The 26,208-nt window shown below is 42.7% G+C and overlaps 1 protein-coding gene across 12 annotated transcripts in view; it reads left to right on the forward strand.

Annotated features, from left to right (window-relative positions):
• The window catches only part of LOC136851844 (nitric oxide-associated protein 1), a 447,511-nt gene extending 421,645 nt beyond the window's left edge, over window positions 1–25,866 (forward strand). For 11 of the 12 annotated variants that reach the window (XM_067126223.1, XM_067126177.1, XM_067126181.1 and 8 more), the window contains one exon: window positions 25,210–25,866. The gene's annotated coding sequence lies outside the window, so the exon portion shown is untranslated. Of the gene's footprint in view, window positions 1–25,176 lie in introns of all 12 variants that reach the window. The other variant, XM_067126208.1, reaches the window with a different exon arrangement.
• Window positions 25,867–26,208: the final 342 nt, after the last annotated feature.

Raw genomic sequence — 26,208 nt, forward strand, 5'->3', positions numbered from 1 at the left:
AGGGTACCATGGTGAAACTGGCAAATCATGTAAAGAGCGAAGCAAACAACATCTGCAGAACATAAGGCCTTATAATCAGACGTCGGCAGTTGCCAAACACTGTTGGGATAATTATCACAGAATAGACTGGGAAAATATGAGTTTTCTGTACAGGAACACCAACAAAACATCTAGACTGGTTGTAGAGAATGCCTTCATAACTTGCGCCAACAACACAATGGCAGGGAACACCGGAAACAGCTTTGAAGACAGCATATCTAGAAAAATCGTATACTCCACAGTAGCAAGGAAACAAAGAAAAAACGCAAGAGAGCACGCGGAAAACGGACACCTGGAAGGAGAGATCAGAGAAAGACCAAGGTCACGAGGGGGTGGAGGTCACACAGGAGGAGCTAGGCAATTATAGGATTAAAAGTACCCAGCACACAGATATAAATACAGCTGGACTACGCGTCTGCTCATTGTACAGATACTTGATAATGTGGACTGTTTGTCCAAGAAAGCTTGTAACTTTTCCTGAATAAAAACTCTGTTAGATACCATCCATTTGAATGAGGTCCTTTTGTAATATAATATATATATATATATATATATATATATATATATATATATATATATATATATATATATATATATATATATATATATATATATATATATATATATATACATATATATATATATATATATATATATATATATATATATATATATATATATATATAAAGTATATATACATATATATATTTATATACATATATATATATATATATATATATATATATATATATATATATATATATATATATATATATATATATATATATATGAAATGTTGTCCATTGGCCCCTACAGTCTAAAATTGATAGTCAAAAACAAAAGTTCAGAACAGGGATTTAAAGTTTCTCTCTGGTATGCAAGCATTTTGTGGCCTCCATCTGCCCAGGTAATTCCTGAGGGCATGATTTCAGCAAATCGGAAAAAAAGCTGAGGTTCAAACTCCTTTTTTAGACTTCACTCTCTTTTGCAGCCCAGTGGTATACCATCATAGTTCACTGTCCACCTCAACATGATCCTTTTTAGATACTACTAACGTTTTCACACATTAAGGTCAGGGAGTCAGAAATTTATTTACCACTGTTCCAGCACGTGTCTTGAAACATGGTGCCTTATCATGATGATTTCAACAGATAACACATTTTCAAGATCTTGAGGAAAGGAAATTCAACCAGTAAGCACATGAAATTTGCCATTTGGTTCTTTTCTTTGATGATCTACATTAACTGTTTGGCTGGAAAGAGAGAAAATTCCCAAACATTCAGGAAATTTCACAACTTGCAGTAGTGCACATCATTGCTGATATCATCCTACTTTGCAGCCCAAATGATGTCATTTTTTATGATTGGCTTATCTGACTGTGTAAATGAAGAATTCATCTGATGCGGCAACATGGAGAAAGTTCCTTTATCCCAATCTTTAAGAAATGAACCACAAAACCATGCAGTCTTCTCTATTGCTGGTGATGTTGGGTAACATGAAATGACTTGATACCAGATTTTTCCACCACAATATACAGCACTAGACTTTTGTTTCTAGTTCTGGTAAAGACTTTCTTCGTCTAACCACTGCCTCAGCTATGATGTCTTTTGAGTCAGAAGATTTACTTCTGTTGACAGTCATATGGATTTTTGTCCAGTTTTGATGATTCATCTCTTTTAATTATTTCATCCAGAACGGGAAATAGGATGCCAGCATCCCTGGAATGCTGAAGGTTTGTCCATTGGGTCAATCCATCTGATTTGAGTCAATAGGAAGTTGGGAAAACTCAGTCTGAAAATAGAAGAAATGCAATGAAAGTTAGCTTGCCCAGAAACTTAAAATTCCTTGAGATGCAGTTGCTCTAAGGTTCCATTTGTTCTTTTAGACTTGTAAAACCCAGTATATATACGCCCTTGCTTTCCACCTATAGAGACCTATATATATATATATATATGGTATATATATATATATATATACATATATATATATACATATATATATATATATATATATATATATATATAGTATATATATATATATATTATATATATATATATATATATATATATATATATATATATATATATATATATATATATATATATATATATATATATATATATATATATAGTATATATATATATATATATATATATATATATATACATATATATATATTATATATATTATATATATATATATATATATATATATATATATATATATATATATTATATATATATACATATATATATATGTATATATATATATATATATATATATAATATATATGTGTATATATGTATATATATAAATAATATAAATTATATATTATATATATACACATATATATATACACATAAATAAATATAAATTATATATATACATGTATATAAGTAAATTTGGGCTCAGACAACAAAGCCAACCCCAATTGCTATTATGGCGTACACTATTCCTAGTGTTCCAAATGATTCTTTTTTCCCTGATTCTTGCCTTATGATGTGAGAGATTATACCGAAGGCTGGGAGAATTAAAATATATACTTCTGGGGCACCCAGGAGTATATATTCTAATTCTCCCAGCCTTCGTATAATCTCTCACATCGTAAGGCAAAAATCAGGGAAAAAAGAATCATTTGGAACACTACGAATAGTGTACGCATTATATATATATATATATATATATATATATATATATATATATATATATATATATATATATATATATATATATATGACTTTTTATCACATCACTGTGATTCATATACAAGCATTAAGCTAAAAACGTCCTTTAGTATCCAATTTGCTCTACCTCGGAAATAATACATTTTCATATATGTTAACAAAGGGGAATTTTCTAGTTCATAATCACGGTGATGTGATAAAATGTCATAATATGGCTGCATGTGACAAATGCACTACATGGTCAGCATGGCAAGAGGTGGGTTGATATCGACTCTAAATACAAATACCTGAGTTGACGGGACATTTTATCACATCACTGTGATTATGAATCAGAGGTGTGAGCCGATATCAAATTGAATATTACCTCACTTGTTGGCCGTGTGGGTAATATATATACACTGTAGTCCTGAGTTCTTGTCTTTCGCATATATTTTAATTTCGAGTATAATCTCTCTCACCACAAGGGAACGAAAGAATCATTTGGAACACTTATTATCAACTAAAAATTGAGCCCAAATTTACTTTATAACATATATATAAATTTATATTATTTCTGTCTTTCGCTGGACGGGATTTACTAACTTATTATCAGCAAATTGATATTAAAGGATGTTTGTAGAGCAAATTGATATTAAAGGATGTTTGTAATTAATGCTTGTATATGAATCACGGTGATGTGATAAAAGTCATAATATGGCTGCATGCGACAAACGCACTACATGGTCAGCATGGCAGAGGTGGGTTGATATCGACTCTAAATACAAATACCTGAGTTCGACGGGATTTGTAGGTGGGAGCCGATATCAATTTATACCTCACTTGTTGGCCGTGTGGGTAAAAGGCGTCACTGTAGTCCTGAGTTCTTGTCTTTCGTTGGTTCGGAGCCATGGGACGACTTAACTTATTATCAACTAAAAAAATTCCCCTTGGTAACATATATGAAAATAAATTATTTCCGAGGTAGAGCAAATTGATATTAAAGGATGTTTGTAGCTTAATGCTTATATATATATTATATATATATATATATATATATATATATATATATATATATATATATATATATATATATATATATATATATATATATATATATATATATATATATATATATATATATATATATATATATATATATATATATATATATATATATATATATATATATATATATATATATTCCAGTAGAGTTACCAGTAGATAACTCTAGTGGTAAGGAGTCAAGTGATTACATTTTATCTGTTAATTCTCCTGATATGGAAGAGCTGGAAGAACCTATTATGTTAATTTAATGCTAAATGATAGGCAGATGTAGAATTTCATTTGGAAACTGGTGCAGCACTGCCCTAATGATTGAATGTGAGTTCCTAAAGAGTTTTCTGAATGAAAAACCCAAAATTATTCCTTATTTTATGGAGCTAAACCTATATCTAGGATCTAGGATCCAAGCAAGGGGCCATATTCGGGTGAAGATTGGTTTCTGAGGTCAGGTCTTGGGAGACCTAGCCATTGTCACTGTTAAGGGTAATGGTCCTAAGCTATTGGTGCCAGCTCTGGGACTTCATGTCAGTTTAGATGACTATACTATTCATGCTGTTTCTGATAAGCCCGAGTCAGTAGTAGCTAAGTATCCAGAAGTGTTGAAGGATGAAGTAGGAACTTTCAAAGGTCCAGAAGTTTCTTTTGATTTGGAAGAGTTGGTATCCCCAAGGTACTGTAAGGCTCGCACTATTCCCTATGCTATGCGTACTAAGGTTGATGCTGCTGTAGATAAGCTGTTGGAGCAGATTATTATTCAGCCTGTTGCACACTCTAAGTGGGCCGCACCTATTGTCCTCGTAGTAAAAGACAATGGCACAGTGTTATCTATGGTGACTATAGGTTAACAGTTAACCAAGCTACTAAAGTCACAAACTATCCTATACCTAGGATTAAGGATATTTATGCTACTTTGGGTGGTGGTAAAATTTTTTCAAAATTTGACATGATGCATGCATAGAATCAAATTTTGCTCAGTCATGATTGCATTCTTTGACTACTATAAATACCCACTGAGGTTTGTTTCAATACAATCGCTTGTGTTTCGGTATAGCTAGTGCTCCAGGAATATTTCAGAGAGCTGTAGAGAATCTATTATAGGGTATTCTGGGCTTGTGTGTGTTCTTTAACGATATTTTGGTGTTGGGCTCAAATTCTAGTAAGCAAGAGGAATGTCTATGTGAAGTTCTAAGAAGATTACAGGGTGTGGGAGTTAAATTGCATCCTACTAAATGCTCTTTTGGTGTAGATAAGATGCAGTATTTAGGTTACACCCTTGACTCTACGGGGCTGAAGCTGACACCAGAGAAGTTGGAGGCTATTTTAAGTACCCCCAAATCTAAGGATATAACCCAGTTGCATAGTTTCCTGGGAATGTTGAACTTTTACTGGAAGTTCCTTGTAAATGCTGCTGTGGTGTTGGAACCCTTGAATGAACTTTTGAGGAAGGATGTTCCCTGGAAGTGGAATGCCAAGCATAGTCAAGCTTTCCAACAGTGTAAGTCTTTATTGCTTGATGCTTGTTTAATCCATTTTGACCCTACACTACCTATAATTGTTTCTGCTGGCAGTTCTAAGTATGGATTGGGTGCAGTTCTATGTCAAACTGAGAAGGAAGCACTGGCGTTAGTGTTTGCTCTTAAAAGGCTCCATCATTATCTCTGGGGTCATATTTTTCTCTAATTACAGACCATAAGCCTCTGTTAGGTGTATTTAACCCTAACAAACGTATTCCTGAAATGGCTTCTGTTAGAATACAGGGGTGGTCCTTAATGCTACAAGCCTACTCTTTCGAGTTGTATCATCGCCTAGGCAAGCCCTTAGGTGCTGCTATGCACTAAGCAGATTACCTCTAGCTCATGCTCCTGAGTCTGTGCCTGTGTGTAATGAGTAGATTCAGCTGGTAAATACCCCCAGTACAACTCCAGTAACTGCTAAGATTAGTAAATGGTTTGCTAAGGATCCTTTGATTGCTCAAGTTCTACTGTTTCTTGATTGTGGTTGGCCTGAGACAGTTGAGGCTGAGCTAAAGGCCTTTTTCAACTGTAAAGATGAGTTGAGTATTCATCAAGGTTGTCTTCTGTGGGGATCTAGAGTGGTTATTCCTTTGCAAGGAACTGAGTGTGTGTTAAAGGAGCTACATCAAGAGCATATAGGTTCTACTATAATGAAACAGCTAGCTCGTAGTTATTTTTGTTGGCCAGGTTTAGGTAATGACATTGAAGAGTTATCGAAGAGTTGTTCAGTATGTCTTGCTACAAAAGTTTCACCTAAGAAAGCGCCTCTGCATCCTTGGGATTGGCCTGAAAAACCATGGGTAAGGATTCATGGTACTCATTTTCTGGTATTAACTGATGCACATTCTAAGTGGATTGAAGTCTTACCTACAAAGGACACTAGTTCTTTTGCTACTATAACCTAATTAGGAATGTTTTTTCACATTTTGGCTTACCTTAGTATCAGACAACAGTCCTAATTTTTGTCTAGAGAGTTTGAACTATTCTTAGGAAAGATTAGAATTCGTCACATCACGTCTGCACCGTATCAGCCTAGTACAAATGGACTGGCTGAAAATACTGTTGAAACTCTAAAGAGTTTCCTAAAACACTGCTCTGGGGAAGACTGGAGATTGAAGTTGGATCAGTTTGTATTTCAGTATAGAGTAATGCCTCATTTTACCAGCGGAGTTGATGTTTGGCTGGAAGTTACGTACAGTATTAGATCTGGTCCATCCTGATAAATATGTAAAACAGACGGTGTTGTCTAAGCAAGAGACACAAAAGTCAAATTATGATGCTGCCATTCCTTGAGGGCTACAACTAAGGATCGTTGGATTCCAGCAAAAGTCTTGAAGTAGACAGGTCCAGTGTTGTATAAATGTGAGTTGCCAGAAGTTAGCGTGGTAAGACGTCACCAGGATTAGTTTTTGACAAGGTCAACTAACCCTATTCTGACCACACCAATGAAGACTAATTCACCTATTAGTGACAGCTTGTCTACTCACTTATCTATAGGGACTGAAAGAAGTGAGGGAGCTCAGAAGGACCCTATATCTGATGCTCCAGTCAAACAGGCTACTCCTGTACGCCATTCTACTAGAGTGGTCAAGCCTCCTGATCAGCTTGATTTATAGGGGGGAGGGGTGTAATGGAGTAGTATGTGATTGTATAGATATATAAATAAAGACGTATGTCTTTCAGTTTCATTCCTATTATATAAAAGCAATTCTAATATTTTATTTATCAGAAACATTACTTAATTGTAGTGGGTAGATATTATTCCAGAGGATGCTATTTATATAGAGATAGATGGAGGAAGCGTGTGTGAAGCCATGTTGCAGAGTACTTGGCTAAATGTTGCTTTAGGCAATTCTCCTAGATTATCCTTATTCTAGCACCTATCCTGTAATGCCTTACTAACCAATCCTTTTTCCCATTCCCTTGCCCACTTTAAAGTATTGTTGTAGATCATTGTCACTGTAGTCTGGTAAGTCTGTACTACGGGCATTCATTAGTCTATGATGTTATATTATGTTAGCCTATGTACCTACTTACTGGTGTTATTGTGAAACCTCTGGTTGCTGTCCAATGAGTGGCAGCAGGCTAACCACCCAGAGAGGCGTGTCCTAATTAAGGTATAATATATCCCTAGCCTATGCTACCATGAAGTGATCAACACTATCAATATAACCTAAGTAACCTTGTAAGTTTTAAGTAATGCTTGTCAGCCAAGTCATTACAGATGCCCTTGCTACTGAACATCAATATATCAGACATTTTCCATAATTCCTATGAGTAAATCAGGTCCGTCTTGGACAATAAATTAGATATAGCATGTAAGAATTTCGCAGCCTTTAAATGAAAGAATAAAGTGGCTGCACAGTCTGCCCAGGCAGAGTCTGGGTTTAGAGCTCTGACTGGTAACAATAATAAGGCTAGTTTGGGCCACAAAACTTCAAATCAAAGGATAGTAGGGGCTCCAGCAACCATCCCTAATGATACTGATAACCCTTGGTGCAACGCCTCATGTGTATCTTCTCTCCTGATGATAAATACCTTATTAATGAAAGGCAAATTATGATTGAAGTTGAACATGTAGTTTCAGGACAGAGTAGTGTTTCCTTATATGGAATGGCTCTTAGTCCCTCCTTCGCTAGGCTTTGAGAAACCTCCAAAGGAGATGGTTATCCTACGTACAAAATAGCATTGAAAGCTATAGGAGAAACCTTTTTACAGGTCAATGGAAAATGGAGTTCTACATCTGTTTCAGATAACACCCAATATGCTCACAGGGTAGCCCCAGCCTTCTGTCCCTTCACTTTTAAAACAGTTAATCATGTGAAGGCAGATTTTCATAATTTTGTGGTAACTGAGAAACGAGAGCTAATGGCAGAATTAAAACCATTTGTTGCCATCATTCTGATGTCTGATAATTCTACTAAGGAATTGGCAACACTCGTCCTTCCTTTCGAAAGGAAAAAACTCCTCCTGGACTAGCTACTCAGCAGTTAGGACCCCCATGAGAAAAATCTCAGAGAAGAGGGGATGGCCTTGGCTGAATTTTATGCTAGGCTCCACCTCCTCAATATCATAACCTCTGCTACTCTGCTGGAAGTTTCTATTAGATTTCCAGAATCCTCTAAAACAATGCTTGCTGCTGTAACCAAAACACTTAGGCGAACCCTATGGGGGCACTCTATGATTTCTAGTGTCACATAAAGGCTCAAATGGAATCATTGATGGGCTCCAATATGTCACTCCCTGATGTAACCTCCGTATTACATTCTACCCTCCTCTGTAAGGACCTTTTTGATGAGTCGGTTGTGGCTCAACTCAATAAACGAGTCCTACGATAGAAATGTACAATATACGCTTTCTATGGAGAAGGGGAATCTGGGAAGCAATGGACTTGAGAGTTTCCTCTTTGTAAACCAAATAAGGTTCATTATGACTCAGAGTCATACAAGCCTCCAGTTACCTCTAAGGGATCCTCTCAACAACAGAAGAAAGAACACCAGCAGTACAAGCATCCCTTTGAAGTGCGCAAAGACGCTGGTACCAGGGAAAAGGAAAAGCAACTCCTGAAATGCCTATTAAAGGCAAGGGAAGAAGTGGAACCCAATAGGAATTGTATGTTTTGGGGGTTGTCTTCTACAGCATCCCATGCAATGGAATTCCTTCCCTTGGGGACATAATATTATCCTAAACAGGCTAGGGTGGAAATGGTCTCATCCTTCCTCCCCCCTTTAAAGAGGTTTTTTTCCAAGAACCAGACCCCTTTAGAGGATCACATGCAGAAGGTTCTTTTAAAGGGAGCCATAGAGAAACATACATATATTTGCCACTAAGCACATCTCTTCAGTGTCCCCAAGAAGGACTCCTCCAAATCGAGGGTGATCCTTGACCTATCAAAATTGAACTAAGACATTGTTTGCCACAGTTTCCAAAACTACTGTTGCCCAAGTATGTTCAATTGTTTCTATAGCGTTGAAAGACATTTACTGGCATGTCCCTATCGCTGTTCCCTTCTGCCCCCTCGTAGGACTCAATCCTCAGATTGCAACTAAAAAATGTAAAATTCTGGCTATCGCATGCAAGAAAAAGATTTGCGATTCACTTCATCATGGGAGTCAGAAAGTTGGAGAGATACTCCAGCCGTGGACCTGGAAGGGGTCTCCGGCAAAACAGGTCACCCCGACTCTTCCATCTGTACAAGTGATAATGCACACGGATGCCTCCTTGCCAGGTTGCGGAGGCCATTGGGTGGATTGTCAGGTAGCAGGGAGATGGTCACCTGCTCTGAGGAAGTGTCATATCAACTTTCTGGAGCTGTTGGCTATCTTTCTGTCTCTCAGAAAACTGAAACCTCCAGAAGGGACACACATTTTGTTGGTCCTAGACAAGAGGACTGCAGTGTCCTACATCAAGAGGTTGGGCTCACATTTGTCTCCTCTCAATGCAGTAATGTTATTCATCCTTTGGATGGTGCAAGCAAAGAAGTGGCACTTGTCTGCAATTAGCCTCACAAGGTCTCACAATGTACTGTAATAGCAGACTCTCTATCAAGGGATACAACTGCTTCGACCAAATGGATGTTAGACAATAGTATGCTCTTCGTTGGGTGAGTCGGTAGTGCTGTGGACTAGCACTCGCTGGGCCGGAGTTCGATTTCCCGGGCGGCTGATGAAGAGTTAGAGGAATTTATGTCTGGTGATAGAAAATCATTTCTCGCTATAATGTGGTTCGGATTCCACAATAAGTTGTAGGTTCCGTTGCTAAATAACCAATTGGTTCTTAACCACGTAAAATAAGTCTAATCCTTCGGGCCAGCCCTAGGAGAGCTGTTAATCAGCTCAGTGGTCTGGCAAAACTAAGGTATACTTAACTTTTTTTAGACAATCACTTTTTTCAATTAATTGTCAGTATGCTTCCACATCTGGAAGTGGACCTAGTTTACCACATGCAATAACCTCCAACTTACGGTGTATGTATCTTTGAACCTGGACAATCAAGCAATAGCAAGAGATGCATTCCTACAAGACTGGAACAGATTTCGAAGGTTGTGAACAAACATCTAACTTTCAATGGAACCGCTTATTTAATAGCCCCAAAATGGCCAAACAGGCATTGGTTCCTATTGCTTCAACAATGAGTAAAGAACTCAATTTCATTACCAGCACTGTTCTATCCTTCACGTGGATTTTTTAATCTTGCCTACTGTGAGAACTACTCACCCAACATTGCTAGGTACCTAGTGCAGGAAATATGGACATCATCTCTTCGACAATACCTCTCCGTATGGAGAGTATGGTTACATTATACCCATGCCGAGAGCCCAGTTGAGATCTCTATTGAAACACATCTAAATTTTCTTATATATCCTTTTGAAAACAAGTGCCTTGCTGTTACAACAATCATGGCATACAAGGCAGTATTGTTGGAATCCTTGCTTTATGGATTTGGAATTGACTCTAACATAGAAATTGTTACTTCACTTCTCCCGTCTTTTGCATTGCAAAAACCTGCTCCTGCAAGGCTTCCCATTACCTGGTCCCTGAATAAGGTGCTTAGGCTTCTATCAACCCCCCTATTCAGTGGGCCTAATACAACTACAACTCATATACTGCAAAAGGCGATCTTCTTGACTGCTTTGGCATCAGGAGCTCACATTAGTGAACTAGGCTCTTTTAGTTAGGGGGCAATGCTTTATCACTCCTATAGCCAACTGTCATTTATTATTGTCTTCTGGCCCATCATCCCTGGTCAAGAATGAGAACCCTTTATAAGGGAAAACCTCCTTTTCTTATAAAGGAACTCAGTTTGTCAGATAAAACATTATGCCCGGTTCAAGCACTTACGGTTTACCTAAAGGTCACGGCAAACATCCCAGAAGGTCCAATTTGCCCACACCCTAACACAGACAAACCACTCTCTCTACATGGGGTGAGAATAATTTTAGTGGCCCTTATTAAAAAGGTGGATCCCCACTCCTTTCCTAAATCACATGACATTCAGAAAGTTGTGAGAGGGTGCAAAAGAGAGAGCAGGTAGACATTGACTGCTTGTTTATTAAGGGAGCAGGCCGCTTATAAAGTGGTGTGCGGACATCAGTACAAAGACATACAATGACATACAGACCCGAGGTCAGTTGTTCTCAGTGTGAAACAGGACAGGTAAATACAGATAACGTGACAAATAAAATTAACAAATTAGACACATGTACAATACCAGATGGTACAATTGAGTAAGTAATAAATGCACATTTACATAAATAAAACATGGCTAGGTACCCCGACCTTACGTCAGGGGGAAAGGCACTGTAGAAAACGGGAGGTTCACTAAAGAAAACCTGTTGAGCGGGGACTTTACAATACTCTCCCCCCCCCCCAAGACGTGGGTAACGTCTGATTAAAACAAGTATCTGCTGGGGCGCTGGAGAGGGCCACAGCTCCACGATGTCAGCTGGGGGGTGCGTTGTGTGCGGGAGCGGTTGGCTGCAGCACTGCCTGGGTCTGAGGCCTTACGGGGCGGCCACGCGACTTTCTTGTGGGGAGGGTAGGCTGCGGGGGTGACGTTTCCTGCGGAGGGCGCTGAGGGGTGTCGCCGATGTCCTCCTCCAACAGTGCGGGTTTGAGGCGGTCTACCGACACCCAGTCGCTCTTCCTGTGGATGGCCAGCCAGAATGCCTTTTTGTTTCTCCAGCACAAGAAAGGGCCCCCTGTAGGGCCTGGTTAAGGGCGGGTGGACGGTGTCATTCCTGACGAAGACGTGGGTGGTGGAGGACAGACCGGGAGGCGTGAAGGGGATCGTCCTGTTGGTATACATCCGCTGGCAGGGGGCGAACTTTCCGACCATGTCATGGAGCCTCTGGACCGTCAGGTTGAGGTGATCCCCGTGATGAGTTCGCCCAGGACTACGAGAGACTCCCCGTAGACTTTTTCTGCTGCGGACGGGTCGCCGTTGGCTCTGGGGGCTGTCCTCAGCCTGAGGAGGACCCAGGGCAGCTGGAACCTCCAATTCTCGGCAGTGCAGCGGGCCATGAGGGATGCCTTCAGGGACCTGTGGAATCTTTCCACCAATCCATTGGCCGCAGGGTTGTAGGCGATGGTGCTGTGATGAGTGGTCCCCAGCAGGCGTGCCAGGGCGGTCCACAGCTCGGACAGGAAGGCTAGGCCCCTGTCCGTTGTTATATGGTCCGGGACACCGAACCGGCTGATGCAGCTGGAGAGGAGGGCCTCGGCGCATGCACTGGTGGTGGCTTCTTGCATGGGCGTCGCTTCGCGTCACCTGGTGGAGCGGTCGACGACTATCAGAAGATACCTGGCCCCGCCTGATGGGGGAAGGGGGCCTACCACGTCGACATGGATGTGTCTGAAGCGCCTTCCAGGCTAGGGGAAGTTGCCCACCCCTGACTCAGTGTGGTGCCCTACTTTGCTGCTGACTCAGTGTGGTGCCCTACTTTGCTGCTCTGGCACCGGATGCACTACCTTGCCCAGGTCATTGCGTCCTTCCAGATGCCGTGCCAGACGAACTTCTTTGTCAGCAGCTTGGCTGCCGCCCTGCTGGAGGGGTGGGACAGCTGTGGATGATGTCGAACACCAGATGGTGGGAGGCGGGTACCAGCGGGTGGGGGTGGCCGGTGTTTACGTCGCTCAGCAGTGTGGGCCCCCCAGGGACGAGGGGCACTTCCTTCCACTTGAGCGACGTGATGGCGGTGCAGTAAGCTGGATCCTCTGGGTCAGTGGCCTGCTCCCGGGTGAGGTCCTCGTAGTCGATCCCTGAGCTGCACTGCGTTGAGTTTGATCCTCGAGAGGGCGTCTGCTATAGGGTTCTTCCTGCCGGGGAGGTATTTGATGGTGCAGGTGAACTCCGCGAAGGCCACGAGATGCCGCTGCTGCCTGGAGGACCATGCATCCCCCTGCTTTGTGAAGGCATGGATCAGCGGCTGGTGGTCCGTCCAAATTGTGGAGGGCATGCCCTCCACAAGGAACTTGAAGTGGCGTACTGCCCAGTACACTGCGCAGAGTTCCCTGTTGAAGGTGCTGACTCGGCAGGGCTGAGCTTCCTGCTGAAGAAGGCAATGGGGGACTCTGGCAGGGCTGAGCTTCCTGCTGAAGAAGGCAATGGGCTGGGGGCATTCAGGATCTCCGTCAGGGGCCATGGATGACCTGCTTCTCTCATGGAGTCAGTCAGCTGCTGTGCCGTTTTAATCAGGTCCTCGAGGGGCAGGGTGTAAGGCTCTTAAGATCTGGGTCCGAACCTCCAGGAGGAGCTGACGGAAGAAGATCTCCCTCGACAGGCTTATCTCCGTGTGCCTGCTGCTGAAGGTGCGTCGACCCTGGGTAGGATGAGAAGGTCCTGGATGATGTTTCACGTCTCCAGGAGGGCCGAGGTTGAGTTGCCTGGTCGTTTCTGCACCGGGGTTGGTGGAGGTCGCCCATAGGCTCCATCTCGGCGAGAAAGTGGTTCTCTTGGAGATCTGCAGGGAGCAGGTCTAGATTCTGAGTTTGGAGAGGCCTTCAGCTTCTGGTAGGTGGCAGGAGTTGGAGCGACAGAACAGACTGTCACCAGGAAAGGGAGACACCAGCAGGCGAGCGATCTTCCTGTAAAACCAGGAGTGGGGTCCTCCTCCAGTTCCAGGGCGTTAGCTTTTCGATGTCTGCCTGCAGCCCTTCGTCGGTCAGGCCTGCCAATGGCCCCTGAACTGCCCCCAACCCTGTAGAGCCATGATGACGGGTTGTGGTGTGTGAGCAAGGCAGCAAGCTTTATGGTTGGGCGGACCTCTCCTGTGGTCCGGCAGGAAGGGCAGTGTCATGGAGTCAGCAGCCTTGGCGTCGAGGGGGGATCTGGGTCCCAACTCCAGGAGGGCGCGAAGAAGATCTGCGCTTTTTGCTGTGAGGGAGATATCAAACTCCTGGATGATGTTTCACGTCTCCAGGAGGTTGGTCGTGCGGGGTTATTTGTTTGTGGGAGGGAATGTCTGCGTCCATGCTTGCTTCTGCACTCCTCGCTCACAGTGTGTTACACTCGGTCAGGCCTGCCAACCGCGTCAATAGCCATGACGACGGGTTGGGAGTGTGCGTGTGGGTCCGCTAATGACGTCCCCGGTGATCTGCTGGCGGGGGGAGGTCGATGAGATATCAAACCCGAACGTTATTTGTTAAAGTGAAGTAGTTAGTCCGTTAGGGGCATGGGGTAGTTCATCCGGCCAAAATGAAGTAGTTAGCCATTGGGGGTCCGTTAATGGCTCCGGGAACCACTCCTGGGTCACCACTGTGAGAGGGTGCAAAAGAGAGAGCAGGTAGACATTGACTGCTGGTTTATTAAGGGAGCAGGCCGCTTATAAAGCGGTGTGCGGACGTCAGTACAAAGACATATAATGACATACAGGTGACCTGAGGTCAATTGTTCTCAATGTGAAACAGGACATGTAAATACAGATAACATGACAAATAAAATGAACAAATTAGAGACAACAATGCTCTGACACATGTACAATACAAAATGGTACAATTGAGTAATAAATGCATGTTTACATAAATAAAACATGGGTAGGTACCGCAACCTTAGGTCAGGGGGAAAGGCACCGTAGAAAACGGGAGGTTTTCTTTACTTTGTAAAGTCCTTTACAAAGTAAGCACATCATTAGCTTTCTTCATAAATGTTTCTTTCAAAGTCTCCAAGTGTACAAGGTCATCAGAAACAGTAGGTGGTATAGTAAGTCCTGACCCTATAGGCACTATGGCGGAAAACCAGGGGTCTTCTTGATGTGGTGGTATATGTTAAGATATTGCTGGGAAAGGTGCAACAATACTGTGACCAAACCCAGCATATTTAGGTAAGTCACTTTACAACTATGCCTTAATAATTAAAGGATTTTGACAAAGGAAAAATCTATTTCTGGGGAGGGGGTCCGTGTCACCCGGTGAAATAATCCATTCAGCACTTATTTCTAGGTAATTCCGTTGCTAGATACCAGAGAAAAGCTAAATGTAAAGCTGGGGTTACTACCCCCAGAGCGAGCTCCAAGAAATGGAGTCGTATATGGTAAAGGGTGAGATGTCACAATCACGGGACCCTGCCCTATAAAGATTCCCAATGTCAAAAGTCCCAACGAGAGAGGTGCCGATACAAGCCCATGCACCACTCGCGGACTGTACACAAGGCAACACTAATCGCATTCCATGTTAGCACCCACCCCACTAGAATGATGTTTACCATGGGAGGGAGAGAATGAAAAACAGTGGAGGGTCACCGGGTGACACGGGCCCCTCCCCAGAAATAGATTTTTCCTTTGTCAAAATCCTTTTTCTGGATCGGGGTCCCGTGTCAGCCGGTGAAATAATAACAGAGAAATAAATATCATTCTTATGCTATTAAAGACTTTAAATAGAGATGTTGAAAACTAGGGGAGAATTCCACCCTGAACATTAGAAAGAGAATTCCACCCTGAACATTAGTAAGGTCCTCTAAATTCATGTAATGAAAACAATGTAAGTGGCCACCGTCTAAGATCATGAGCTTTAGAATTGAACCTGAATAGGCTTGTATTAAGAAAATACTTTCTGCCTAATAGCAGACACAATGACAGTACCCCCCCCCTTTTTAAATAAAGAGAGGACCTGACAAAATTGCGAGGTCCTGTCTAAAAAAGCCTGTAAGGAGAAAACTGGGCACAGAGACAGACCTTGTGAAAGGGGAGTACTTTCCAAGGTGACCATCGAAAATGAGGACCCTCAACTGTAGATAGAAAGTTAGGGTGAGGAATTCGCAACACTACCCCTGATGAGGGGAAACCAAAATGATTGGTTCCGCTAGACAGGGCAGACAGTACATGAAAACTAGCACTAGAAGCTAAGCTGATTAAAAATTTGGGTCTTCCCCAACAAGGAAAGGTAAGAACAAGATGATTGTTGGTTACCGAAGCTAACTGCAATACATTACTCAAAGACCAGGAAACCGAATGTGGACGGAGTACTGGTCTAAGACAAACACAGACCTTAGGGATGAAAGTTAAGGGCCTGTGAGTCTGGTTCCAACAAAACACTTTCCCCGGGGCCAATGCGGCCGCATCATTACTGTAGCTTCAAAAACTATGTGAAGAGTGCTAGTTACTTAACTGCAGAGCCATACTGCAGTAGAGTAGGATCCCTTGACTGATTTTAGGAAAACAGTAATAACAGGACCAATATCAGTTTCCTCCCAAACTGTAAAATTCACAAAGACCACAAAGCCAGGGCACCAGAACTTTGAGGAGGCTGACACAGGCTGAGTTTATACCAGTCGTTGCAGCTTGATAGTTTGTGGCTGAATTGGGTTGCAAACAGACCTACTTCGAGGTCCAGGAAAAGATCACAGGACTACCTGAATGACGCTCCGTCTAAGGACTATTCCGACACCAGGGGGGAGGCCCTGGATAGGGAAAAGGTAGTGACCTTTGGACCACTACGAGAAGGGTGGCAGACAGAGGCACTTGTGCCTGTTGGTTATGGAGAAGAATGAACCATAACCTGAATGATGTAAACTCGAGTCCAAAACCACTTGTTTACGCAGCGCACTATTGCTGTTTTGTTCAGAACCAGCCTAAAATGGATCCTCTTGGGAGGAAGAAGATCCCCAAGGACAGGAAGACTGCCACAGCCCTCCAAAGCGTTGATATGGAACTGCCGGAATGTGACCGACTAAGTTCCATGAACTTCATGGGGCCAAAAATATCCACCCCACCCGCCCAGAGAGGTGACGGTGTGGAATACTGAGGCCGGAGGGGAAGAGGAACTGACTTCGATAAGCACCTGACAGCCGTTAAAGGCGGGAGGCCATTATTCAAACAGGAGGAACCAGGAGACACGTCCCTGACTCCGCCACCCGGATATAGACTCCAGCTTTGACTTCAGAAGGAGAACCGCCACTGAAGCAAACTGGAGAGAACCCAAGACCTTTTCTTGGGCACGGGAGAGGTATGCTTGTGTTGATGAAATTTTAGGTTGCCCTTGCTATCTCTTTCTGCTTCCACTGTATTCACAACTACTGAAGGCTACCCTCCTGAATCAGGTGGGATTCCTTCCTGGTGTACTTAGAAGCCCAAAGACTCTAGAAAACCGATTATAATGACCGGTACCCTCAGGCAATTCCCGACGCTGGGTGCCCAAATGAGCCAGGCAACTAGATATGCGGCTAGCATAACCTTCTAATACCGGAGCTGTTGAACTACGGTATTGTTCAAACTGGCAAAGATTCTGGGGGCTGCATTGAGGAGGGCATGAACTTGAAGGGGTACGCCTGCTCCCCGAGACTGAATCCCAAGAAGGGATAGAACCTTCCTGCAACCAAGATGTGAAAGGAAGCGTCGGAAAGGTCTATAGAGGTGGTTACGGCTCCACGGAGCAGTAGGAGCCGAACCCACAAGACTGTAAGCAACCGAGACTTGCCGCATTGAATGAGGAAAATAAACGGGACACGCCCGGAAAAATTTTCCAGTGGAAGGGAACTTCCTTGGCAGACTGAAAAAGCCTGACAGGCCATTCACAAAGTCCTCCAGAACCTTGGCCGGAAACTGATCGAACCTGATTGGGGGAGGGGGACAAACAGTCCTGCTCCACCCCGGGCCTTGAAAACTATACTCTAGGCCCAGGGACTGAAGTTCCAGTGGCCCCAAAAATGGTACAGCCTCCCACCCATATGAAAAATACTACTGGGAGGAGGCTTGATTGCCTCCCCTGAAGCGTATGCCTTCCCAAATCTCGGAGAGGAGCAGGATGCTACCTTGCTCCTATGATAACCCCGAGGGTCAGAGCCTCTGGCAGAATGTCTAGTGAGAATTCTTTCCTTGGGTTTTCGTATGAAGCAAAGAAAACTCCGGCGGAGGCACATGGGGGAGGCAGAGACACACGGGGGAGTTACAAGGGGCTGACGTGTTGGCTGAACCCGCACACATCGAGGTGGAGGCTGAAAGTGAGAGGCTGACGGCTGTCCAGAGGCAGAAACCTGAAGAGCCTGCACCACCGCCTGAGCAGGGGGGGCGCTTGAACTACATGAACTTCTTGCCGGACTTGGGATAGGGCCCGGCAAGATCAGATTGTTTCCGCCCGTAAGGTAGACACCCATGAGAACGGAGGCTCTGATTAACATTAGTAGCCCCGGACGGACCGTAACAACGCCCACCTGGGGAAAAGAATAATTCTCCAGGTGAAACTGTTCATAAGACTTTTCGGCTCAAGGCGGAGCGTGGCTGGCGAAAAATGTGTTTTCAGCTGTCCAACCGGACTGATGAAATAAAACGGGACCTGCAGAAAACCTGACAGGAGAGATTTTATCAGGACCCGAAACAACGAACCGCCATTATATACCACAGACATTGTTTCTGTTAAAGTCAAAAAGAATTCCAGGGCCTGGCAAGCTTGCCTTACACCTGTTTCAGTTTCCGGGAATTGACTCCGAAGCTTAGGAGCTGTACGCTGAATAAATTAGAAGCGAAGTCCGGGGTTAGAAGATTCATTGTCAACGTATCTGTGATAACTGTCTCCGGAAATGCGTCGGCGGTCTATGTTCGAAACAAGCCTGTTGAAAAGCGGGGCTACATTCGGCACAAGGGGTAGGAAGCAGGTCCCCCAAAGAGAGCACAGTAAGACCCCAAAGCTGGCGTGAACTTGGAATTCTCCGCCTGCCACTCCGTTAGAGTTCTCAACGGAGACGATGTGCCCAGCCCCTAGGGAAGATGAGGGCTCTCTTAGGGATCTTGCCAGACAGATACCATGCTCCTTCTTACAGTCTGGTAAAACCCGGATAAGGGGATACCAGGGCGGAAGGGAAGAAATGCAATTCCACCAACCTCCGTGTGTCCACACCCCCGATAGGAGGGTGCCTTCATGCTGGAAAGCATAAAGGGTTAGGCGCCATAGGTTCCCCAGATCTAAGGGAAAAAGAGGTGTAGGTGTCCGGAACGATAGAATTCCGGAACGGAGCAGGATTTACAGGTGATTCATTGACAATGAGTCTTGAGATTAAACTCTTTGGGATTTATGCTCCAGGGAAAGGGAAGGCATGGACCATGAGGTAGATAGATAGTTTGATAGGTTGTCAATGACTCCCAAATCGAGCTCCTTATAAGGAGACCGTAAAAAGAGTCTGCAACAAAGGAAGGAGGGGGTAACCGCCTTGCTTTGCTTGGGCGTGTCCTTTCCAGAAGACGAGGCCAAACTCGTAGACAGCACCGGATTAGAGATCCGAGACGTCCTCGAGGGGGCCCCGGAGCTGGTCTTCTTGTTTTATAATTTAATTTTTTTTTTTTTTTAAAAAGGGTCTTTCTAAATTGATTTCACCTTAAGGACGGTAGACCAGGAGCCGTCGAAAAGGGATGAGGAGCTAACGAATCCCCTAAAGGAAAAGTTCGCCTCACTTAATTCCGAGCTAAGCGGAAAAGGTTTGCCTCACTTATTCTCGCACCTACTTATCGCTCTGGGACGATTTTGACAGGTTCGAGAACGAGACAGAAGGCCACAACGTCTTCAGAAAACTCTCCGTAAACAGTTAACTTATTTTAAAAGCACCAGGGGTCAACTCTTGGACTCCTTTAAACACCGGGGGAAGCAACTTCTTCAGCAACTGACACTGAGAACTGAGGCGCCAAGAAAAAAGGAAGGTACAAATGAAACCGAAAGGATTTATAGGAATTTCCCGAAACGGAGCCCAAAGCTGCTGACCCCAGACTAGAGTTATGAAACCGGCCGGCCTCCAGGAGGGGGAAAATTAGAGACCCCAAACACCGAAAGGAGCAACTATTAATAAGTCATATGAGACGGAGTTTGGCGAAGGAAAAACCGATAGGTGTATATGAAACCTACCGATTTATCGAGAATCTCGCCCGAGACGGAGTTTGGCGGAGGGAAATCGATGATATATGAAACCTACCGATTGAGAATCTCGCCCGGAGAGAGCCCAAACACCGAAAGAGCGACTATTAATATGCCATATGAGGCGGAGTTTGACGGAGGTAAAAAGACAGGTGTATATATGAAACCTACGGATTCATCAGGTAGCCTGCTCGGAGAGAGCATAGCGTACAACGCAACCTGCCGGGTGCCAAACGACTAACAATAAGCCATATGAGGCGGCGTTTGGCGAAGATAAAACCGACTGGTGTAAATAAAACCTACGGATTCATCAAGTAGCCTGCTCGGAGAGAGCATAGCGACTTTATAACCTTTCGAGCCAAGAAAAAGTCACATGAGGCGGAGTTTGGCGGAGACAAAACCGACAGGTGTATATAAAACCTACGGGTTCATCAAGAAGCCTGCTCGGGGAGAGCATAGCGTACTTCATAACCTTCCGTGCCAAACTATAAATTCTCCAAAACAGATTGCGCACCGAATGGGAACTATAGACTCCGTGATCGCTGGTTTGTTGCAGGATAGCGGAGCATTCCTGCACTTGACAAAACCAGCTGAAAATGTATGAGAAGTGGGCATGCTGGAACGGATGCCGGAGCAGAGTACCGTAGCAGCGACTTAGCCTAGTCAGACCAGGAAAACCCCGAGAAAACCGGAGAGAAAACCAGGCTAACAGGACAAAACTCATAGACATAAAAACAGAGTCAACGGAACATTCGGAACGACCATGTTTAAACAATATGTGACGGATACAAACATAGTGGGAAGGTTATGAACTGTTCGGAAGTGGGCGCACTCAAAGCCAAGAGAGGAAAACCCCCGAGGAGGATATCCTGAACGAAGTGATAGCGGTGGGGGGGAATAAACACCGACCGCTAAACACTAAAACCGCCGGAGCAGTAAGCAAGGAGAGCGCCCAACAAGATAATGAAACACCGAACAGGAAGTAGCAAAATGGAGGGGGAACGCTGAAAGTAAACAAACAGAAGACAGTTAGGTGGAAAACGCTAACTGGCCTCATATGAGATCCCAACAGTGAGGTGTGAACATGTAGGAAGCACCACGAAGGGAAACAGTCGACGTAAAAGGAAGGGGGTAGGATAGGCCAGGAGGTTGGTAACCCAAAGTAGCGACCAGGGGTGGGACAGCACTCCCCGGGCGCCCAAAGATTCTCATAGATCCCCCCGCTATGTGAGCTGTGTTGCACGACAAGAGCGAGAGAAAAGGAGAGGAAGGGCAAAAACCTCTACGGCCAGGAGAGCAAAGAAAGGTAAAAGGAGTATGAACAGGAGTGGGGAGAGCACTCCCGGTCACCTCCAGGCCCAGGTGGAGTGCCAACCGATAAGGTCAGACACACCGAGGGACAACCAATCAATGCAGAGGGAGGGGATGTAGGCTACAGCACAAAATAAGGACAAATTGCTCTCAAGCCTTGGAAAGTTAACAAACTTTGAAAACAAAAAGTTAAGTATACATTAGTTTTACCAGACCACTGAGCTGATTAACAAGGGCTGGCCGAAAGGATTAGAAACTTAGCAAGTGGGGGGAGAATTGTGGGACATTATAGCGAGAAATGAATTTCTATCACCAGAAATAAATTCCTCTAACTCTTCATCAGCCGGCCGGGAATTGAAAGAATGTGAACAGGAGTGCTCAGAGCAACAAAGGGCTTTACAAAACAAACCAGCAAAGGATTGGGGAGAAGGGGATTCAACCCAAAAATAAATATATAGTTGTAAAAAGTGTGAACAGGAGTGGGGAGAGCACCCTGGTCACTTTTGGTAAGCAACCCAAAAAAGGATTGAACTAGGAAAGGTAAACCCTCGCTATTCCAGCTTAACTTATTAGGAACATTAGCCTAAGTGAAAAGCCGAAACAGGGGAGAGGGTGAATGGGCAATATATCCAAGCCAAAACCAAACAAAGGGCAAGTTATAAATGATTTGTTTAACCAAACCTCTGAAAGGTTCAAAGGGCTGGGAACCAAACAAAGGGAAGCACCAGACATAAAACACATATGTACAGAACGAGATCACAGACATGAAACTCATACGTACAGATCGAGATCGTCCCCTCTCTAAAACGACTTTTCCCCGAAGGAAAAAAGTGTTATAGCCAACCCCTAGGCTAACCTAACTGAGGCGATGCAAAGGAAGGAAGCCTAGGAGAGGGATAAAGGCTAACTAAAAACTCAAATAATGCATAATAAAACAAAAACTTTCTATAAGGTACATGTAGGAGGATAGGCAGGCCCAACACGACATGAACGTGAAGGGAAATGGCCGACCTCCAGTTAAATAATCAACAAAATTCAAAAGCATCCGAGCACAAGGTCAAAACTTAAATGTACCAATGAAAATCATGTTCCCATAAGCTTAGAGAAGTGAGAGTCTAAAATAAGGCAAAATAAAGCCAAAATAATAAGCGAATAGGCCCGAGGGGGAACCACGTAGCCTAAACAGCAAGACAGCACTTGACCAGCAAGGGAACACAAAATTCACAAAATAAACAAAATTATAAAAACAAAGTAAAAAACCGTAACAGTACCAATGAAAATAAGATTCCCAAATGCTAAGAGAAGTGAGGGACAAAATTAAGGCATAATGAAGCCATGATAATAAGCGAATGGGCCCGAGGGGGTAACTCGTAGCCTAAACACTAAACATCACTTCTCATAGTAAAGGGGTACAGAACAAACATAAAATTAATCAAACCCACTAAAGTTAGGAATCATTAATTGGGAAAATATCCCAAACAAAAAGGTATACAAATAAAAAACACAAAACAAACATGCCGACCCAAGACCAAGAGAGGTAATGAGACGCCGTGAGAGGAGATCGAGACGGGCGTTATAAATCCCTTTAATTATTAAACTAAAGGAAAATAAGGAGCCTCAATCGGCTAAAAAACAACAAAACACTGGTACTCAAGTTGTCGAAAAAGAACCTTGCGAGGATGCCATAAAAATGCCAAAATAAAGCACAAAATAAGGATCACAACGAAATTACGTGTGAACAAAATCGCGTGCTAAAATGGAATGCGATTAGTGTTGCCTTGTGTACAGTCCGCGAGTGGTGCATGGGCTTGTATCGGCACCTCTCTCGTTGGGACTTTTGACATTGGGAATCTTTATAGGGCAGGGTCCCATGATTGTGACATCTCACCCTTTACCATATACGACTCCATTTCTTGGAGCTCGCTCTGGGGGTAGTAACCCCAGCTTTACATTTAGCTTTTCTCTGGTATCTAGCAACGGAATTACCTAGAAATAAGTGCTGAATGGATTATTTCACCGGCTGACACGGGACCCTGATCCAGAAATAAGTTTATGTTTAGTTTCACGTTCTTTGTTGCCAAACCCTGTGGGTATCTGGAATAAAGAATGTGGTTTTATAACTTGTAGGGTAACCTTGAACCAAAAATTTTATCTGGGTTGTTGAGATTTAATTTTAAAAGCTTAGCCATTTCGTCACTGTCATTTTCTTTTGTGAGCTCCTTTGAGGACAAACAGTAGTTACGCTATCAAAAACAGGTTTTGATGTAAGAAAAACCTATTTTTGGTAGCCGCTATGAGTCCTCAGACCCGCCCACTTTCCCTGACAAAACGGCATGGGATTTGGGTGAATAATTATCCTGCATAGACCTGAGAGAGAATAATGAGAATAGGTCTGGTGCAGGGTGCGTGATTGACACAACAATGTTCGGCACACAGCACGCTGTTGCCACATCTGCAGGCTAACCCTTTGTGAGCAAGCGTTGTCAAATGAAGATTATTTATAGCTGTAGGGTAAATTCTGGGTATCATCCTCTGATGGTCAACATTTCACGTCTTACAGTTTGAACAAATTTTGTTGGAAAAGTGTTCAGATTACTTCCATGGGCCATAAATGACTCATGGCAACTCTTGTGGCAACTATGATAGCTAGTTGGTACAGGAGAGAAAATTAAGTATACCTTAGTTTTACCAGACCACTGAGCTGGCTAACAGCTCTCCTACGGCTGGCCTGAAGGATTAGACTTTATTTTACATGGCTAAGAACCAATTGGTTACTTAGCAACAGGACCTACAGCTTATTGTGGAATCCGAACCACATTATAGCGAGAAATGAATTTCTATCACCAGAAATAAATTCCTCTAACTCTTCATCAGTCGGCCGCGGGAATTGAACTCCGGCCCATTGAGTGACAGTCCGAAGCTCAACCGAGTCGGCCAACAAAGGGCTTGGTACAGGAGAGATTTTAGATCTTATCTGTTATAATATTGTGTGAGCTGTAATTATAATTTTACAAAATAAAATAAAAAAAAAATTATTAGAAAAAAACATTTACTGTATAACCTGGTAAAATTAGCATATTTTTTACTACTGCTTTGGTAAAGAGCCCCCCCCCCCCACAGGGTGGGGAATTTTTACTTTCAACTTCCCTTAAAAGGTACAGAGATTTAAACAAAAATTTTTTACTCATACTATTTGCTTATGCAATATCTTCCTCTCGCCAGTGATGTGTTTTTTATAAATTGGCCATCCTTAAATTTAGCCCAGTCTAGGGGTGTGCTTAATATATATTTTAGGCTGGACTGTGAGGGTTAAGAATAGGAACTGAACCTAGGCAGCCGCTGTAGACAGGAGAAGTAGCCCTCTTGTCTTGAGTCCTTTACTCTGTTAGTGTCAACATGAACTATACTAGCCAGGACTAATTAGAAGAGAATTCTTTGAAATTGGTTGGTCTATATTACGGAGCCCCTTTAGGGACCATGAAAGTAACTCCGTTGAGGACTCTGCAGCTACCAAAAATAGGTTTTTCCTACATCAAAATCTGTTTTGTATAATTGCACTTTTATTATTGATTTGTTAGTTTTTATGCTTTTTAGCATATGTGCTAACTGATATGAAATTGCTTAAAGCAATGCTCTATATGTTGATTTTTATTTTTCACCATTGTTTTCAACAAATATACCATTAAAAAACTGGAAGAAGTAACTGCAGTTATTACTATGTCATTTTTTGAAATATTCAAATGAAATTAATGTCAGTATGTATTCATAATTATTCCTCTTCATTCATAGGTTGGGCAGCTGTTAATGCAAAAGAGGGTCTGGTAATAGAAGTACGGGGATGGACCCCTGGAGGACGTGGCATATACCTGAGGACACCGTCAATGCTTCCTCGGATAATCAACCTTAAAGGAAGGCGGATAAAAAAGTCTCCTGTTTATAAATCTCATAAGTTATTGATTCCCAGAAGTAAAGAAGTTTAGTTACCTATTAGACTCAGACATTGTAAATAAGTCTGTTATAACTGGGGTGTTAAAATATTCTTTATTACACTATATTGTTGTGCTTTGTTAATAAAAATACAATTTCTTTATTTTCTCTTGTAAGAATTCTATATATAATAGGGTTCTTGTTTAGTTTCTTTTACCCAGTCATGTCTGTGTGATTCATAGCTTTTCCAAGACTTTTTGTTTGTCAAATACTGTACTTAAATGTTATGAGATGCCATGCATACAGTGAGGTTTCCAGGATTTCGAGATGTTGCATACTTTCCTTCAACTCTAAACTGGAAATTAGAACAAACACCAATATTCCATGTTACTTCTCCAAAATTGGTAAATGGTAGCTTAGAAAGTTGAAATTTTCTTTGATAGCTTTTAGCAGACAAATCCATAAATAATTGGTAATCTGGAGTGGGTATTTTCCACTAAATATATTTTGAAGTACAAACATATTGTGTAATTTGAACATTTTCTACTTTATATTATGGAATGGCTTCATTATTTTGAATATAATTTTTCCAGTGGCTTCTAAATTTAGTCTTATTTCTCAAAGGCACTCAGTCCACAATATTCCACAATATATCCCAAACTCATTTGGTCCTACAGCTGTTCCTGTAAGTCATCATAAACAGTGTGTTGAAGTGTGTAATGGGCGAGAAGATTTTTCTTTGAACTGTGGGATTCAGTTTCCATGTTTCAAACCTGAAAATCTCTACCTCTCTCCCTTTTTCTCATTATTACTTCAACCTCTTCCATATTTTGTTAGCATTCTTCTGGTTTGCTATGCAAC

Source organism: Macrobrachium rosenbergii, chromosome 3 (assembly GCF_040412425.1).
Source record: "Macrobrachium rosenbergii isolate ZJJX-2024 chromosome 3, ASM4041242v1, whole genome shotgun sequence".
In the NCBI taxonomy this organism is placed as follows: domain Eukaryota; kingdom Metazoa; phylum Arthropoda; class Malacostraca; order Decapoda; family Palaemonidae; genus Macrobrachium; species Macrobrachium rosenbergii.